The sequence below is a fragment of the Anser brachyrhynchus genome, assembly GCF_964034855.1.
Source record: "Anser brachyrhynchus genome assembly, chromosome: 14".
NCBI lineage: Eukaryota > Metazoa > Chordata > Aves > Anseriformes > Anatidae > Anser > Anser brachyrhynchus.
Window position 1 is genome coordinate 3173502 of NC_137709.1, and position 13234 is coordinate 3186735.

At 55.2% G+C, this 13234-nt stretch overlaps 1 protein-coding gene across 2 annotated transcripts in view; it reads left to right on the forward strand.

Moving 5' to 3' along the window:
* Positions 1-8098: 8098 nt before the first annotated feature.
* JADE2 (jade family PHD finger 2) overlaps positions 8099-13234 on the forward strand; it is a gene marked incomplete at its 5' end in the record, with an annotated part of 68637 nt that continues 63501 nt past the window's right edge. The window contains one exon of one of the 2 annotated variants that reach the window (XM_080555478.1): positions 8099-8551. Of the gene's footprint in view, positions 8552-9375; positions 13207-13234 lie in introns of those variants that run through there. The other variant, XM_080555479.1, reaches the window with a different exon arrangement.

A 13234-nucleotide genomic window follows, 5' to 3' on the forward strand; every position in this document is an offset into this window, starting at 1 on the left:
TAGACGGGCTACGCGTTGCATATACAGTGTGCTGAAGTGCCGGCACGCAGGAATTGTTGCTTCAGTGGCCGGCTGTCATCCGTGGAGCTCACCAGGAAGGGGCTCAGAGGGATGTGGCACTGCTCAGCAGCATGGCAGCACTAGCGGGTGGCCTATCTTCAAAGAGCAAAGGTAAATTCAAACAAATGGCTGGTATGTCCTTGGCAAAGGGGCTGTAATCCTATGTAAAAAGAGAGCGGACTTGATGATTCTTCGCTCTCTCGTTGCTGTGATATTTTATGAATGCGGTGTGCAACTTTGAGGTCCTCCACGCTTGCAGGTGCTCAGGGTGAGTTCCTCTCCGCAAGGAGCTAGCAGTGCTGAGGTATTTTCTTCTGAACGTGGCCCAGAAAGGTGCCTTGCTGGTGTGTTACTGTGCCCCTCAATGGCTGACCAGCCATCGACCTGGCTGTCCCTCCATTCATCCAGCCAGCCGTTTCTTACATGTAAAATTTATTTTAGTCGCTGCACCTACAGCATAACGTATTCCCGATGTGGCTGACATTCATCATATAAAGTGCTTTTGGCAAAATATCAGTTGAGTAGTGCCTGGAGTGCAGCGCTGCTCTGACAGCCAGAGTGGACAGAGAGGAGTTTGAGGAGAAGAATGAGTAATTCGGCTCAGCTTGGCACATCCAGGCTGGGTTCCCAATGTGTTGCCCAGGATGCGATGTGACAGGGGCAGCCTGAAGAGTGCTTTTCAATGGAGAGAGGTGAGCAGAGAGTGGAAAGGCAGATAAACTGCAATTTGGTATGAATATGGTTGCTGCAGAGGAGCGGTGGTTTAGATTGTCCAAAGGAAAATGCAGTGAGGAGCAGAGGGAAAAAATAGAGAAGGGAAAGAAGCAAGCAGACAATACGCCATGCGAGCTGTGCAGAAAGTAGCTAAAAGCGGAGCAGAACCACGGAAGGGTAAATTCATGAAGCCAGGAGCAGGAAGGAGGAATCTCATTCCTTCCCTTGGAAGAACAGTGCACAGGCTTGCAGTTAAGGCAGATGCAGTGGCCACTCTTAGCGGCATTTCGGGGTGGTAAGGGTGGTAAACCCACCCTGACTTCTGCTTTAACAAGAGAAGTGTCTGACTTGTGGCCAAAATTCAAACACCCTCATCTGCCCACCCTGGCACTGATGGCTGCACATCCGTGGGCTGCGGGGTGGGCATTCTGGCTTTGTAGGCACAGCCAAATAAATGTTGTGGCTGCAGCTTCCTTTAATTTCCAGGCAGACTTTGCTCCTAACTGTGCAGGCTAAAAATGATTTGAAAATTACAAATCCCATGAAATGTGGATTATCTGGATATGTCAAACCCAGAATAATTGAAATTAAGTTATCAGGATGACTTCAGAGTCGTTTGGTGCCATCCGTGCTCCTCATCCACTCCTCCCCTGGGATGCTCTGAGCATCGCGCTTCCAGCGGCCGAGGTCCAGCAGCAGCTGCAGGCAGTTTGCACGATGGGTCCCGCTGCATTTGAGCAGCATTTTCCAGTCCCACCAATGCCAGCAAATGGACCTGTGGTGCAAAAAGCAATGAGCTAGGGCCCAGCTGCCACGTGGCGTGCAGCTTGCTCAGTACAGCGCTTCGTCGATCTGCATGAACGGCAGCACGAGCCTAATTTTAGTCCCAGCCTAACAGGAGGCGAACAGACTAGATCAATGTCCTCAGATTTCAGAGGAGCCCAAGGTGGAGCTCTTGGATCCCAAACCTTATTTACCATCCCTCTCCAACAGCCCTTTGTACCTTATGCTAATAAATAGTGCTGCGCATGCACAACTTGATCCAAAACCCTGAAGAAATCAATAGGGACTGCCAGGTGCTCCATCCATTGAAAATCAGATCCTGCATTTATGCGACTAAATGTGGCTTCGAGAGCCAACATGCAGGCACGGGTTCTGAAAGCTGGTGTCCTAGCATATTGCATCAGGCCCTGGCTGTAGCCAGACCCGAGGAGTTTTCTTGCAATAAATATTGCATGAAGTGGTAAATTCCAAGAAATCTCTCACGTTCCATCCTTATGTTTCTGATCCTCAAGTACATCAGTAGCTGATTGCCCTTCTGGCCAGCCTGAGGTCCTGCCGAGGGCTGCCACACGTACCATGCATCCCCCCTGTGGTCGCTGCCACCAGGCTGTAGGGAGCAGTGCTCGGGCAGTGGAGCACCCGCCTCGGCCCCTGCATGGTTAAAACCAACCCCGTAAGCAAGCCCTCATCATTTTATTTATGAACTTTGGATGAGATAATGGTTTTCCACTTTGAAAGGAAAGCTCTCTACTTCAACATTTATTTTTCTATAAATGCCTTGGCATTTATATTGCAACAGGAGACTATTCAGTGACATTATCTGATAAATATCGTGTTATGCAGCTGCAATTTACAATGCATATATTTTTAACAGTGCTTCTAAGCTAAATTAAATGCTTCTAAAATATGGTACTTACGGAAAACAAATGTCTGTTCTAGCAATTTTGTTTTTCAGGGTACACTATTTTTTTAAAAATCACATACCATCTTTATCCTGTCAGGCAGTAAATTATGCACTTGCACTTTCATAAACTCTCCCCTTGGGAACTTAGTCAATGAAATGGAAATGTCTTTTTCACACCCTCAAACTCCAGAGAAATATAGTGAAATAGCCAACTTGGTTATAAACTGAATGTCTAGAGGGAATCCACATAAAACGCGGATTAATGCAGTCTTGATGCATGTATTGTTTAGCATATGTACCATTCACTCAAATGGCGCATTGAATTGTGACTCATATCTTTAATCTTTTCTTTTTTTTTTTTTTAATTGGGACAGTAATTGTGTGCTCTGTAATGCGGTGGGACCCGCAGGTAGGAAGGAGCCCGCTAACAGTGGGTTGTTCACCAGCCCCGGCTGTGGGGTGGGGAAGGGCAGCAGGAGGGGTTGTGGTGGCATGTCCTGCCTTTGGGGTACCCCGTCATGGGGACACGCGTCTGTTCTCGTCACCCATCACCCAGCCGGGGTGAACGATGGCGTTGTGGTCATGTCTTCATGCTGAGACCCCCGGCGGCCCGAGGAGCCACGCTTGTCCGGCGCCCTGCTTAGCCTGGCAAGTCTGAAGCGTCCCTAAAAAGGGAGCAAAGGAGTGGCAGTGGGGCTATATATACAGGCTGAGAGCTGGGCACGTTCAGCCTGGGGACGAGAAGGCTTACAGAACCTACAGGAAACAGAGAAACCAACCAAAAAAGAATCTGGAAATTTGGCAGAAGAAATTCAGTGCACAAGAACATGAGCATCTTTACACAAAACCACTTAAGGAGGCACTCCTTAAAGGTAATCCCTTCAGACAGAGAGAGACTGCCATTTCCCTGGAAGATATTAAAGCAGCTGTTGCTGGAACAGAGAATTTTTGAGCTATCCATCAAGGGATGGATGTTTGTAATGTTGTATCTATTTTTTTTTGTTTACAGTTTATTTTGATACCAAATTTCTAGCTACTGGAGGTAATTGAGACTGCAAACAAAATCTCTCTATCCACTGATCTGCCAAATCAAATTTTCTTCTCCTGTAAGTATAGTATTTCTCCTTAGCTTCAGAGAGGGAAAGAATTATGCAGAATGACTGACAAAGAAAAAGGATTAGTTTATATAATGACCATAGCAGCCATCTCGCCCTTGATCTTTCTGTAGTAGTTCATTCTCGAAGATGGGAGTGATTATTATTATAATTTAGAGCAGAGCTTGTTCTTTTTCCTTCTACTGCATCTGCTTAATATTCTCCAAGTTAACACGCATTTTAATAACAAGCAAGTACCCCCATTACAGCTGGGGTGCTGGACAACCCTGTCTGGGATACGGATGCGCCAAGCTTTCCATCATATTTGTGCTCCCCTCCCGGTATGGCTCTGTGCTGATCTGGTCCTTGGCAGAAATGAAAGTAGCCGGGGGGTTATCTCGTGTTCTTCTGGCTACCAGAGGCCTCGGAAGAGGGTATGTGGGCAGTAAATTAGCAGCCATGTGTCTCCTGCACCCTTTTCAGGTTGTGAGGGTCTCCACCAGCACTTGTAACCAGAGCATCTCTCTGCCCCGTGTCAGTCCTCCAGTGACCAGCCACAGGGACACGAGGACATCACAGCAGGAACAAGCACCGAGCCGACCAGGAGCTGAGCTTTCCCCGCATTTTCTCACTAGGTAGCATTAGTAAATAGTTGGTTTCTAAAGGTCTTTGAAATAGCATCGAATTTTCCTTGTATCAGTCACGCTCCCTCCTGTCTCAGCCCTGTGCCGGGTACTAGCAGGTACTGCAGCAGCCAGACGTGGGGACACCGAGGCACCCGGCTCTTCCTCTCCACAAGGTCTGTCACACTGAGATTTTTTGGGGGTCTCAAGTCTTGCTAACAAGTTGTACTAAATGCAGGCATTCTGAGATTAACTATTTTGTATGCTGCTGCTTCTGAAGTTGTTTTAAGTTTTGTAATCACGGCTATATGGTGAGCCGATTCACCCCTAAAACCGATGTATTTACACCCAGTCATGCCAGCAGAGCGCTCCCTCAGCCCTGGAGCACGGGCAATGGAAGCAATAGTGTCATGGCACTTTGGGGGACTCTTATAGTGAGGGGATTTAGCTCCATACTAACTCCTTCATTTGAACATCAGTTAATTCAGCTTAGGCACTTATTGTCAAAAAGTTGCCTATATTCTTCTCCTAGGTATGCAAAAACAAGCACTGGTGAATGCAGATGAAAGGGAAATGTTGCCGGCTCCTTCTCTGGAGATCATATTTCTTACTTGTTGCATAACTGCTTATTTTAGCATCAATCAGCTGAGCCTTTGTTGTGTAGACAATCCTGTCCTTTTAGAGGATTTGTGCAGTATTATTTCTTCCAAAATGCTTTTTTTTTGTTGTTTTCATTATTAGATTTATTTCTTCTCTTAGCAAAAGCCAGCTGACAACACCCTGTCAGAGCTCTTCATAACTGTTACATACATGTCATGCTATGTAAACCGAGCATCGAATGTCTGATATACGTGACCTTTCTGTGGAACCATCCATCAGGTGTTATCTCTGTGTATATTTTATCTGAGTGGTACATATATGTGTTGGTATACACATTTTGTATAAATGTGCATAGATGGTAGCCAAAAATCTGTGAAGCGTGTGATCAAGTACTCAACACCCAGAAATGTCAGAATTCTCCTTGCCAGTGCAACTTAATCGAAGGCCTTTTGCCGAAGCAGAGCAAGATCTTAATTACAGGCTCAGATGCTGGATTTCTCCCTTACCACCAGGTCGTGCAGCGCACGAGATGGTCAGCGAGGGGCTCAGCAGCACTGGCGTGCTCCCATTGTTCCCCAGCTGATCCTAGGCCTTAGCTCAGCACATTGCTCACATATCTCACCACTGCTGGATTTCACAGCAACAGAAAACGCAGTTCCGACGTTTCGGTGTGCGGCTCTCAAACCAGAACGAGGTGCTCGTCTTTGGGGTGGCAGAAGTGCACTGGGGCTGTGCACAACCGGTCTGTGCCAGGGACCCGAGCTGCGTGTCGGGAATTGGACGTGCTGTGACCTCCGGTGGTGGCTTTGTCCAGAAATCCCCAAGCAATGGCCTGGGGGGCTGTAGGTCTGCGGTGCTGTACAGGACCTAAGCAGAGAAGCTGGCAGGTTCCCCTGAAGGCAGAATTATTAATTTTCCCATGTTTTTTTCTATGATGAATTTGGGCAGGCTTATCTACAAGACCATAGAAGGCTGCCTTATGGCAAATTTTAAGACTATTTTCAGGGTTACATAAAAATAGTAATTAAAAAGTCCAGCAAGCCCAACTACATAGCACCATTTTTCTATGGTACTTTCCACTAGGCTGCATCAGCGCTCCAGCACCTTCATTAATCCTCCCCAACACCCATTATGAAGATGGGTCAGGATGACACACGGATAGATTAAGGCCAGTTTTGACTAATTTAGGGTACTCCATCTGAGAAGCATAATGTCAGCTTTCTCAGAGCATTTGCCGTGATGCAGCACTTCGCATGCACAGCACCCGCCGTGCCCAGCGGTACCGAGCTGGATGTCCATAACTGGAGCCAACGCTTTCAGGCTGTGCACCCGCAGTACGGGCAGTGCAACCATCAGCGCCCAGAAGTTTGCGTAAGGACCTTGTTAGCTTTACAGAGAAAAAGGGGAGAATCCTGGTCTTTGGGACCGTTCTGTCCCAAAGCTTTTGGTTCCGCAGATAAGATGGGGGAGCTGGGGGAAACATTTCCTTTTTGACTTACCTACAGAGCAGGTCCTACGCACGCGGGTGTTGCGTGGAAAGCAGATTGTGATCATATAATTAAGAACTGTAATAGAATTACATGGCAAAAAAAAAAAAGCTCTGTAAATTAGTACAGAATGCCTCAGTTTGGATGTTTCCAGAGTTCAGGCCACGTAACATGTTGACCTTCAGCGCAGCGGGGCCGGTGCCCCTCAAGGTGCCTGGGGCTGGCGGGAGGCCGTGCCATGAGGCCCCCGCTCTCGTGCTACCAGGAGAGGCTTTTTTTTACCAGTGGCTGATGTTTTCCATTCTTCCCTGAGGCTTCCCAGCGAAGAGGCTCCCCAGAGAAGATGACATCTTATTTCCAAAGCAGACATAAAGGGAGTGCTGTTCTTAGCTACGGGAATCCGGGCAATCTCCCTTGCTCCCCCAAATCTTCTCCTTCCTGCGCCGTGCGGGAACTGACGTTGTTTTGCCATGTGTTGTGAGCTGCTCTGCTTGAAAGACCAGGAAGGTGATGAATTTGGGCGGGCTTATCTACAAGACCCTAGAAGGCTGCCTCACGGCAAATTTCAAGACTATTTCCAGGGGTACATAAAAATAACAATTAAAAAGGCCAGCAAGCCCAACTACAACCAAAGCAATGCTCTTCTCCTCTTGTCTTCATCCTTGGAGGAGCCAAAGGACTTTAATTTTTCAGAAAATGTCCAGCACATGACGAGATAGCAAGTTGCAGCCTAATTCATTAAAGTGTGGCAAATGTCTGGAAGGGGGACGCCCACAGGGGAGCATCCCAGCACCCTGGTTGTGCTGGTGGCCCTGGCTGGGAGTGGTCGGTAAGTTGGGGAACTCTTAGAGGTGCCCTGCTTACGGGACCCAAGGGATGGTAGCGGGTTGTGACTGAGGGACCGTCTTTAAACTGAATTTTCATCTCCCACAGCAGCGGTTTGAAACAGAGCGAGCCAACTTCTGCAACTTGACCGTCGGGGCCTCGTGGACTTTGGGAAGACGCGCATCGTACGGACCACTACATCCCATTCATACTGCTTTTATTTAAGGAACCGTGCCTGCCTGGGGCAGCCGCTGGGTTAATCCGGGGAAAATCCCTCACCGGTGGGCAGCCCTGAGCGGGCACCGGCCGCGGGGGCAGCACCCGGGGGGTCACCGCACCGGGGGGGGGGGGGCACCGCACCGCTCCGCGGCAACTCGGCCAACTTTGGGCCGGCCGTGCCGTGCCGTGCCGTGCCGTGCCGTGCCGGCTCACGCGGGGGCTTGCAGCGGGGCCCAGCCGCTCCGCACCCCGCCCCGCACCCCGCGGAGCTCGGCCACGCGTGTCCGCGGCGCCGCGCGTGGGGCGCGCGGGTGCGCGGCGGGGGGGGGCGCGGCTCCTCTCCGCGCCGGGCCAGAACCGTCTTTTTGACGCAGGAGAAATGGCAAATTTTAAGTACGTCATTAATATGGCGCCAAAAGGCTTTTTTTTTTTTTTTTTTTTTTTTTAAGTATAAGCCGATTTTTTTTTAAGGTTGCAGCAGCGGCCCCGTGTACGCCTGTGCACAGCCGGGAGAGGGGGAGTGGAGCTTGGGGAAGGGGGGGGGGGGGGAAAGAGGAGGTAAAAGAGTGCGGGGGGGGGGGGAAGGTTGCGGGGCCGGGCCGAGCCGAGCCGAGCCGAGCCGTGCCGGCGGGACGCGTGCGGGGCTCCGGGCAGCGCCATGGGGCCCCCGCGGCCGGCGGGGGGGTGAGGAGCGGCGCGGCCCGGCCCGGGATGGGACCGGCGCTGCCCGCACCTGGAGCCGGAGCCGGGGGGAATTGAGGGGTGGGGGGGGTCGGGGGTGGGCAGGGGAAGGGGGGCTGGGGGGGGGGGCGCCACCACCACCAGCACCAGCAGCACCACCACCGGCAGCAGCAGCCCCGCTGCTCCTCTCCGTGCCCGGCTCCCAAAGTCGCTTCCCCGCCCGCCGGAGCGCGGAGCTCCCGAGGAAGTGCGGGGCGAGAAAAAGAAACAGAAAGGGGCGGGCAGGGCCCGGCGGCGGGGCGGCCATCGCGGCGGCGGCGGCGGCGGGGCCGGGGGTTGGGGGGGGGGGTGTGTGTGTGTGTGCGGGGAGGGGGGGGCCGCCCGCTCCCGAGGAGGGGCCCGGACGGCGCGGCCCCGCCGATGGCAGCGGCGTGAGGCGGCCGCGGGGCTCCCCCGGCCCGGGCTGCGGGAACGGCCCCGGCCCCGGCCGCCGCCCCCGCCCCTCCCCGCCCGCAGCCCCGGAGCCCGGCGCGCCCGGCGGAGGAGGCGCCGCCGGCAAAGGTAAGGGGGGACTGCGGGGGGGGGCGCGCTTCTTCTCCCCCCCCCCTCCCCTTTTTATTTATTTATTTATTTTTTTAATTTTTATTTTTTTTATTATTTTCCCTCCCTCCCCTCTCCCCCTCCTTCCCCCCCCCCCCCCCTCCCCCGGGGGCGCGTTGCGCACGCCGGTCCCTGCCCGGTACGGGGGGGGGGGTGTGTGTGGGTGTGGGTGTGGGGGGGGGGAGCGGGACGGAGGGGGGGGTTGGGGGGGGGGGGGGCCGCGCACACAACTTTTGCAGCCGCTCGCCCCGCTCCGCTCCCCGAATTAATGACTGCGGCACTGCCTGCCCCGCGCCGTGCCCGCGCACCGCGGCTCCGGGAGGGCGCTGCGCGGCCCCGACCAGGCACCCCCCCCCCGCCCCCCCCCCCCCAACATCCCGGGTCCCCCCCCCCCCCCCCGCCCCTTTCATCCCCGGGGGGGCGCCGGGGGCGGGCGCGGCGGCGGCGGGGGCCGTGCCCGGTGGGGCCGGGGCCCGGGGGCGTGGCGGGGCCGGCTCCATCCCGCCCGGGGCCCGGGGCCGCCCCGCTGCAGCCCCGGAGCCTTCCCCACCTGCCTCCGGCCCGCCGAGCCGTGCTGTGCCGTGCTGAACCGTGCCGAGCCGTGCCGTGCCATGCCGAGCCGTGCCATGCCGAGCCGTGCCATGCTGTGCTTTACCGTGCCGAGCCGTGCCCCCATCCCCGCTCGCTGCGACGTGGAAGTTGGGCAGCGATGCCGAGGCGGGGGAGCCGCCGGGGTGCCCGGCTCGGGGGCAGTGGGTGCGCGTACGGGGGGCAGCCGGCATCCCCGAGCATCCCCGAGCATCCCGAGGAGGGCAGGAGGCATTTCGACATCCCCCCCCCAGCTTCGCCCGGCGCTGTTTCCCTCCTCTGGTTCTGTGCCCGGCCCCTCCTGCCGCTGGGACGGTTTCGGAAGAGGGGATTCTGCCCCGGAAAAATCCGTGATCTCAGCCTTCCTCCCAGGGGTGAAGCCGGGCTCTTAGGAATGGGGTTTGACCTTTAAGCGTTTATTGGCTACCGAGGTTAAAATAAGCTTGAGATAGGAGTAAAAATAGCTCGCCGAAAGGTTAAATCAAAGGTTAAATTTGTTTTTCCTAGGAAAATTGAGGCTGATCGCTAAAAACGAAGGCTCGCAGCAAAGAATTGGAAGGGGACGTGCTAGATTTCTAGGCGGGGAGATGAAATTCAGTTGGAGTATCGGTGGCTGCTGGTAGTGGTTGACACCAAGTTCCGAAAGTCGGTGGACAGGTGATCCTCGAACTGAGGCGTTTTACTAAGGACAGGTCTTTGGCTTCCTCCGGGTGTCTCCTGCGAAGCTGCGAGTGGCCGTGGCTCCTGTTGATGCTGCTCCGGGCTGTGGGTGCCCCGAGACCTGCAGGAGGGGGCTCCGGCTGCGCGCCGTGCCCCACGCGGTCCTGCACGAAGGCAGGGGTGGCCCTGGGTGCCCGCGGTAACCTTCCCGGTTACCTGCGATACGTCCGGGCTTGCTGCAGAAAGGATGAAAGGATGGGTAATTAGAGGGTAACAAGGCAGAAAAGGAAAGTTATAAATGTGAGCAATAAAGAAAAGAAGAAAGAAAAAAAAAATAATCCCCTGCTAGATTTGGAAAAAGGCAAAGCACAGGAAGTAAACGAGGGCTTGTTTTGTTTTAAATTTAAATGAGGTTAAATTGTGCCCCCAGGAGCCAAGACAGCCAACGGAGCTGGCAGCTGGGGAGGAGCGGCCCCGCTCCACCTGGGCTGCGTGGGGCGGCGGGCACAGGGGCATTGCTTACGGGGGCAGCTGTGGGGGGCGACCCCCAGGGGCACCCCAGTTGCCTCCCACCCCGCCGGGCTGCCCCGACGCGAACGCTGCCGTGAGCGCCCGTCTTCTGCCCGCCGGGGTCGTGGCTTTGCGCATCTGCGCTCCCCGGGCGGTTACCCAGGGAGGTTAAGGAAAGAGCAGCGCCGCTTTCCCCCGAGACACGGGGGCTATGCGCCAAAATGTGCTGGCGGGCTGCTGGCACAGCCGGTGCGCATCCTTCAGCTGAAAAGTTGCTGCTGCCGCTCTCGTGAGAGCGGGGCCGCTCCTCCGGCGGGGGGCTGCCGCTGCTCGCCCCGAGCCCCCCGCAGCCGCCCTCGGCTCCAGGACCCGCTGCTGGGACCAGGCTGCGAGGACAGCCCTGCTGCGGCGTGCCGCTGGGACCTTCCTGCTCTCCTCCCTTCTTGCACTTTCTAATAACTCGCTGCCTTTCCTAGACAGAGCCAGTAAATGGTTAACACGGAGGGGAAGCGTCACCGAGCGGCCCCAGCGCCCCATGTCACCCACCCGGCGCCCGCGCCATGCACTGGGACGCACTGGGACGCACTGGGACGCACTGGGACGCGGCGGTCCGGGGCTGGACGGAGGGCGCGCGTGCCGCTGGGGGCACTATTTTCTGTTTGTGTTCCTATTTCTGTGCTGGAAGAACAAACAGGGAAGTGGTTTTCTGCAGTCTCATTGCAGCTCGCAAACAGCGCGCAGAATTCAGCCGGCGTTGCTCAACTGTCACCGAGCGAGAGGTCGCGGGGCAGGGGGGACGGAGCGCGGCGCGTCCCTCAGCACGCGGATGGGCTGCTGACCAAACGCTCCTTTCACCGCAGCTTGCGCAGATTTCTGTGTCGTGGTCCCCGTGGGAGCAGCGGTTATGGGCGTGTGTGGGTTTCCCTTGCTCGTTTCCCCGGTTCAGAGCCCGTCCCCCCCGCTGACCCAGAGGGCCGCTGCCGCGCGCGGTGCCACCAGCAGCTCCAAGCCCACGTGGGCTGGCCGTACCGGAGGGTTGGCAGGGAGCTGGGAAACACCAGCGGATTCCCCTGAGCATGAGGACAGTGGAAAGGGGTTGCAGAAGCCCGCCCAAGCCATTCGGGATGCACACTGGTACTGGTACCAGCACAGGGCTGCCCCGTGCAGCGATGGCCGGGATTGGGGTTTTTGGGCAGGTGCTTCTCCAGGTCTGCCTTCGCTTCTCCCTGTGAGAATATGCTGGGCAAAACTGCGTCTCGGAAAGCTCGCCGCATCCCTGCCTGTGCCTGGAGCAAAGGGGAAGGGGATGCGAGAAGTTTGGGCATCCTCTGGGGAAGTTGGAGGCCGCAGCTCAAGGTGAAGCTGGCCCTGCCCGCGCCCTCGGGCTGTGCTGCCCGATCCTGCCGCCCATCCGGAGGCCAATCTGCGCAAGGCCCCGGTGATTGAGGCTGATGGAGGGGCCATCGTGTTCCTGGGTTTAGCATTTATCTGCCTTTTTCAGCTTGAACAAAGGCGGTGCTGAACATGTGTCAGTTTGCAATCAATTCCGTTTTCGGGTTTCCAGGCATTAGGCGGGCTACGCAGCCGGAGTTGCAGACACTTCAGGGGGATGTTCATTTGTTTATAAAAGCAACCCACATCTGTTTCTATTTGAATTTTTTAAGCGAGCGTACATAGAAACCTTTCTCTTGGTTTCTGGCTCTGTAAAAGCTGGATTTTGGGCCAAGTTTGACCTAACCGCGACCTTTTCGAAGTATTACAAATTTTTTTGGAATTTGTTTATGGCTTTAATAATGATGCCATGCGGGGAATGGGTCAGTTAAAGGTGAAATGATAGCCTCTAACGTAAACGGAGGATGCGTTTTGGCCCAGAGAGTACGTTTGGTGGAGACTTTGAATGGCCGAGGGGGATGCGAGGGCAGGGCGGGCACCCAGCCGCCCCCCACTGCATAGCCCCGAGCTCCAGCTGGGGAAATTGCCCAATTCCCCTTCTTCTACAGTAAATTCCTCCGTTAAGTACCGTGCAGTTTACTACTGTTTGGCGGGCTCGAGAAGACGAGTCCTTCAGGAAACAGCATCTCCTTAGCGCTGCCTGGGAGTTAACCATTTTCTGGCGAGGTCTGATGGAGCCCTGTGGTTTGGGGCACAAATTCGCTTCCCTGCTGTGCCCCCGTGTCCCTGCTGTGCCCCCGTGTCCCTGCTGTGCCACCGTGTGCCAGCCCCCGCCCAGGCTGTGGCTGCATTTCGGTGCTGCCGTGCTCCGAGATGCCCGTACTTTGCTCAAGCCAGGATTTCAGTCGGAGTAATTGAAATTCAGTTTCAAGAGGGTGCTGTCTTGGAGGCTCTCAAGCAGGGGCAAAATAATTTACTGGAGAGGAGCCGCTGTTTGCTTGCAATGTGAGCGACTTCTGCATGTGAATACAAACTCTCTACCATTCCTGCAATGTTGTACAAGTGTGCTGGGTAGGTAGGAGTAGGACAGGAGCAGGACACGGGGACCAAGTTCAATTAAAGGGGTGATTAGTGGGTGAATCTTCCTGGATACCACGGAGCCCAAAGTGACCCCAGCACCCCGCCACCCTGCTGGGAATTGACCATGCCCCTTTTTCTTCCCGGGGAAGGACAGTGATGCCGACGGCACTGTTACTATAAAGCCAAAGGTGGAAAACCCTGGGAATGGCACTGGGTATCAGCAGCATGCCTTTGCTTTGGCTCAGGTGTTCCTTTTCCCCGCTGGCTCGGGTGTGTGTGATCTCAGTGAGCAGCACCTTCAGCCGATGAGCGCACGGCTCCATCACCGCCCCAGCTCAAAGCAGTGGGAAGCAGTCTGAAGCGCTCAGGTAGAATTTCCTCTAAAAGTAAGTGAACTGCAGTTAAATCTGCCTT